We start from the raw sequence: 5,458 nt of genomic DNA, 5'->3' as shown, positions 1-5,458 counted from the left end.
AGCCAGTGTGTCGTTCGTTTGTTCCCCCAGAGTAAGGCCCGCCGTGGTCGGCGAGCGCTCGGTAGCGTACGCGATCATGGGGTGGGGTTCGGGCGGCTTTGAACCGTGTCAGCCGCGTGGGGAGAACGTACTTACCTCCTCATTCAACCCCCACCACCCGAATCCTCTGTCGACCAATCAGTCACATCTAGCCTACCTGCTGATAATGTTAAGTCAATGGCTGAGCGAGCAACCCCTCGCATAAAGGTTATTGCTCTTGAATTGCAGCAGCGTACAGCACTTGCAGACAGCCACGACCAGAGAAGCTGGCCGCAGGAATCAGTACGACTTCCCCAGTCACTATGGGGAGAATTAAAATCTCATGCGATGACTGCACAGTTTGTGCCAGTCACCAAGCTCTCAAAACAGTCTGTCCTGTGTACACCTAAAGGAAAATAGACATTATCAATTGTAAAATCAGCACAATGCGGAAATGAAATTTTGATCGCTAAAAGCTCACAGTCAGGGAGAACAATTTTCTTAGAGATAGATGCCTGATGACATAAATTTTTAGATAGCATGGTTACCAAGCCACCTCCCTTGCCAACATTCCGATTTGACCGGAAAACTCGAAAGTTTCTCATTGAAAATGATTTATACGGTGATAACCACGTTTCTAGTAAAAGTACAATATCAGGTTTATGCTTGTGAATAGGTATGTCTAGATCTGGAAGAGAAGGCAAGACAGAACGGCAATTCCATTGTAACACTTTGATACCTGCCATGAATATTGACCAATTGAAGAGGCCGAAACCGGCCTCTTTAGGGATATCAACATGGGGATGAAGTTTGGGTGGTCCCTTTTTAGCTTTCATCTGTGGAGAACTAGAATTAGATGGTGATGAGGAAGCACGGCGCTTCTGCGTAGGGCACGACATTTCGACATCTATTGTGCAGATGTCACTGCGACATTCACTGCTAGGAACAGAGATGTTAGGTGGGACCTGGGGAGCATCAGAAGGTGATGTAGAGCGGCTAGCACTAGCTGCAGAAGCAGAAACAGATGCAGACGTTGCTGCCAGGACGGGCGTTGATGGTGACGCAGACTGAACTGCAACAAACTGAGCCAACGCCTCAGAGAAAGTGTTTAGCCTTCGCTCAACCACATTATTAAAAGCTTGTTCGACTGTGGTCACAATTGAGGCAGTCAAGTTGGACTCAATGTCCCCAACAGAAGCGCGCACACGACTAGCATATGAATCTTTTTTCCTGTTAAGAACCGCGTAAGCATCGGCTCTTCAGCACCGCTTCTCTTTGATAATGTCCAACAAGCTACGCTCTTCCCTACGTTTTGCGCAGTTGGCATCATCAGCTGATTGACTGTTGCTGCAGAGGCAACAATAAGGCTGCTCTGAGGTGCAGTTATCAGCAGAATGACCTTTTCCACATAAACGGCAGCAGGTCTCCGACTTGCATGCTTTGCCATAATGCCCGAACCGCCAACAGTTGGTGCATTGAAGAGGGTGGGGTTCTAGAGGGTCCACACGGTATACAATCGGCCAGATTTTTAGTTCAGCAGGGCAGGAAGAGCCAGCAAAAGTTGTTATTACAGACTCAGTAACAACACGCGAGCCGTTTACCTCTCTACTGCAGCGGTAGACTGAAAGGACCCCAACGCCTGCATCCTGAAATTCCTGTAGAATTTCTTGCGGGGAGTATGCTGGGTCGACACCTCTTACGATACCCTTGACACATGCAAGCTGTTCGGGAATGAATGTTTTCACCGGCAGCGAGCTGAAAATTTTGCACTTAAGCAAATCTGCAACACAAGCGATGTCCGAGGACTTGCACACAATTCCTCGACGGCCAAATGGACGCACCTCAGAGATCTGCAGGTATTGGGCAGTCAATGATCTTAGCTCCTGTTGAATTAGTTTGGGGGTTTTCATTTTGATCACACCCTCACCGATTGGGACGATAGCCACGGGAACCGCATCAATGCCATTTTTGTGAAAGGACTCAAGTGGCAGGCTTTGGGCTGGCAAACCAAGCTGCCGACCCTTCACCTGGGGAGGTCAACGACATCTCTCAGTAAAACGCACTCTCAGATTCACATGAACTGCGTCTTAAACTACGTCTTGGCCAAAACCCCCCAACGTAGAACGGCTCACCAAGGATGAACAAGCCGGTACCACCAGAAGATGCAGAAAACAGCAGCGGCCAGCAAGAACACGTCAGCACGTCCGTCTTCTTCTTCGCTACTTCGTGGTGTACTTTTGCTGCGCGGGTATCCGCCGACGGCGGTAAAACGTCAAGCCGCGCTTTGCACGAACTATATAATTGGTTTTGGGGGAAAGGAAACGGCGCAGTATCTGTCTCGTATATCGTTGGACAAATTGCCTCCACACCTGCCACCGCAGCAACAACGGGCTAGCACGCGCACCTTCCAGTTCATCGGCGACTTCGTCCCTTCCCTTACGGCGCAGTTCTGCGGTGTCTGCAGATATGTTACAGAGACTGCGCCACTTCCTTTCCCCAAAACCCATTTTTTTATTGGTGAAAGGAAATGGTGCAGTCTCGGTCCCACATATCTCGGTCGAAACCCGAATGGCGCCGTAAGCGAAGGAAAATAATAATAATAGGAAAGAAAATGACGCCTGGGGCCGTATTACGCAACAGTGACAAATTCTGCCAAAAGTTGTTGACAGTGACGTCAAAATGAAGAAACGATTAGACGTCACCGCTAGACGCAGCGAGGAATCAGCCAATTACAGCAGGGCGGCGCCCCGAGGGCATTTAATTGTACGCGGAGGGGCCGTCTGCTAAATTGTTGTAAAAAGACCTAAAAAATACCCAGCGATAAAAATAACTAATATTTTATTTTGCCAAAACGTGTTTAAAGTTCCAAAATATTAAGCAAAACAAAAAGCGTTCCAAGGTGTATTTTTAAAATTGGTGGTGGGTAACTTTTGCTGCGCGGGTATCCGCCGACGGCGGTAAAACGTCAAGCCGCGCTTTGCACGAATTATATAGTTGGTTTTGGGGGAAAGGAAACGGCGCAGTATCTGTCTCATATATCGTTGGACAAATTGCCTCCGCACCTGCCACCGCAGCGACAACGGGCTAGCACGCGCACCTTCCAGTTCATCGGCGACTTCGTCGCATAGCCACGCCACCGTCTGCTTCTCCAGTCGAAAAAGGCGTCGAAACAGCTCGTGCGGCAAGTGAAACGTAGTCAAACGCGTCTTCGTGCGCTGTCCTTCGCCGTTGCTCGCGCCGGCGCAGCCGCCTCTGTCGTAAGGCCGCGTACACCGGCGCCATTTTCTGTCAAAAACAATAATTTTTTTTGGGGGGGGGGGGAAAGGAAATGGCGCAGTATCTGTCTCATATATCGTTGGACACCTCAACCGCGCCGTAAGGGATGGGTAAAGGAGGGAGTGAAAGAAGAAAGGAAGAGAGGTGCCGTAGTGGAGGGCTCCGGAATAATTTCGACCACCTGGGGATCTTTAACGTGCACTGACATCGCACAGCACACGGGCGCCTTAGCGTTCTGCCTCCATAAAAACGCAGCCGCCGCGGTCGGGTTCGAACCCGGGAACTCCGGATCAGTAGTCGAGCGCCCTAACCACTGAGCCACCGCGGCGGGGCTCTGTCAAAAACGCAACGCTCAAATTGACCGCCTCGGGACTGTCACAAAAAACTGTCAGCGCCTGCATAATTACGTGTGCAACGTCACTACTTCTGCCACATCCGTGACGTAATCAGCAGCCACCCGTGATGCAAAAAAGGAAAATGGCCGCCGGCCACGACCGACCAATAGGAGCGAGGGTATTTGGCAAGTTTTTGACAACTTTGCTAATCAACAGTTGCGTAATCCGCCCCTCTCTCGCATATCTCGGTGGACACCAGAGCCTCGTTCAGTGACAATTTCGCGGGCGGACGGACAACGATTAGTCATTAAAGGCTCTCGCCTTAAGACTTGGTTCACTCGCCTTGCGCGTCTTCGGTGCGTTCTCGGATCCGTGAGCCTTGCACGCGTGTGTGCGTCGATCAGTGCTCGAGTCCACAGCCCATCTGCACCACCGAGGTGAGACGAACGCCGACTGCGCAGAGCGATTAGCGTGCTTGCGTTAAACGTGAGACGATAGCCCAGTGACGTTTGGGGGCCGCTGCGTCTCCCCACAGTGCAAGAGGGACGTTCAGGATCGATTGCCTGGAGAGTTATATAGTCTCCTCAGCGCCCGTGTAATACACACGCGCAACAACAGGATCTATGGGTACGTCAACTATCGTAGCCAACTTGGAGGGAGACGTCAAAGATCATAGCCGACTAACTTTTGCCATGCAAGAAGAAGTGTCGGAAGCGTTGAAGCGGGGCCCGCCGCAGGAGGTGCTGGTCGAGGCGTTCTCTATTGCTGTCAGCCGGCGTGACATAGCCACGCTAAGGGAAGGACGGTGGCTTAACGACAACGTCGTGAACGTTTACTTGGCCATGATCGCGGAACGCTCCGAGAAGCGAGGCGGTCCGCGCGTGTACGCGTTCAGCACATTCTTCTTCACCAAGTTGTACCGCTGTGGATATGAGGGCGTGAGACGCTGGACGCGAGGCGCCGACCTCTTCGATTACGATATTCTGCTGATGCCCCTGCACTTTGCGGACGCTTCCCACTGGTGTCTCGCCGTGGTGGATTTCAGGAAGTCCGACATGGCCATCTACGACAGCCTGGGCCCAAGCGAGAAGCATGCCGAAAGCATTGACGCATTGGCGCATTACCTGCAACAGGAGAGCCGCCTGCGGGGCCGTGACCTGGACTGGGCCGGCTGGCGTTTTTACCCACGCACAGTGCCGCTCCAGACGAACTCCAGCGACTGTGGTGTCTTTATGTGCCGGTACGCCGAGTGCCTGACCCGGGACGCACCCATTTTGTTCAAGCAGAGGCACATACCGTACTTGCGCAGGCGTATTGTGTACGAGATTTTACACCGCAGGCTCCTTCGATGCTGAAGTCTACGCGTAAGAAAATGCGTCGGTTCAAGCGTTCGTGCCGTCAGTTTGCATGTTGGTAGAGCGCATGTAGCATCAATGCGTTTGTTTCTATGATGTGATTTGCTGTAATTTTTCTTATTGGGGTTCGCGCCACTGAGGATTTTTGATAGCTACTGCCCCTGGTTATTCCTTGTTTATATTTGACAGCGTTTGTTTCTATGATTTTATTTGCTGTAATTTGTTTGTTTGAAGCTTGTTGGTTTTGCATGTTGATAATGTGCAATTATTTTGATTATTACGGACTGTTGAATATGCATTAGGTGGTGGCAGAAACTTTGGCAGCAACAGAAATGGCGGGGCCGAAGACGCCGTAGCCGAGATGGTGCGCAAATTCTTCGTCTATTCGCGGAGCATGCGTCTATTCGAATGTGGGCAAACCACAGCTGTCGTTGAGCTCCGCTCGCTTGCCGATACTTGCCTGCTAAATAAAAC

The 5,458-nt window shown here is 51.1% G+C and overlaps 1 pseudogene; it reads left to right on the top strand.

The window, feature by feature from the left end:
* The first annotated feature begins 4,211 nt into the window (after positions 1-4,211).
* Positions 4,212-5,153, top strand: LOC144135236 (sentrin-specific protease 1 pseudogene; annotated as a pseudogene).
* The last annotated feature ends 305 nt before the right edge of the window (positions 5,154-5,458 follow it).

This window comes from Amblyomma americanum, chromosome 5 (assembly GCF_052857255.1).
Source record: "Amblyomma americanum isolate KBUSLIRL-KWMA chromosome 5, ASM5285725v1, whole genome shotgun sequence".
NCBI lineage: Eukaryota > Metazoa > Arthropoda > Arachnida > Ixodida > Ixodidae > Amblyomma > Amblyomma americanum.
The sequence above is the reverse complement of the archived record's forward strand: the minus strand, read 5'-3'. Positions and strand labels throughout refer to the sequence as shown.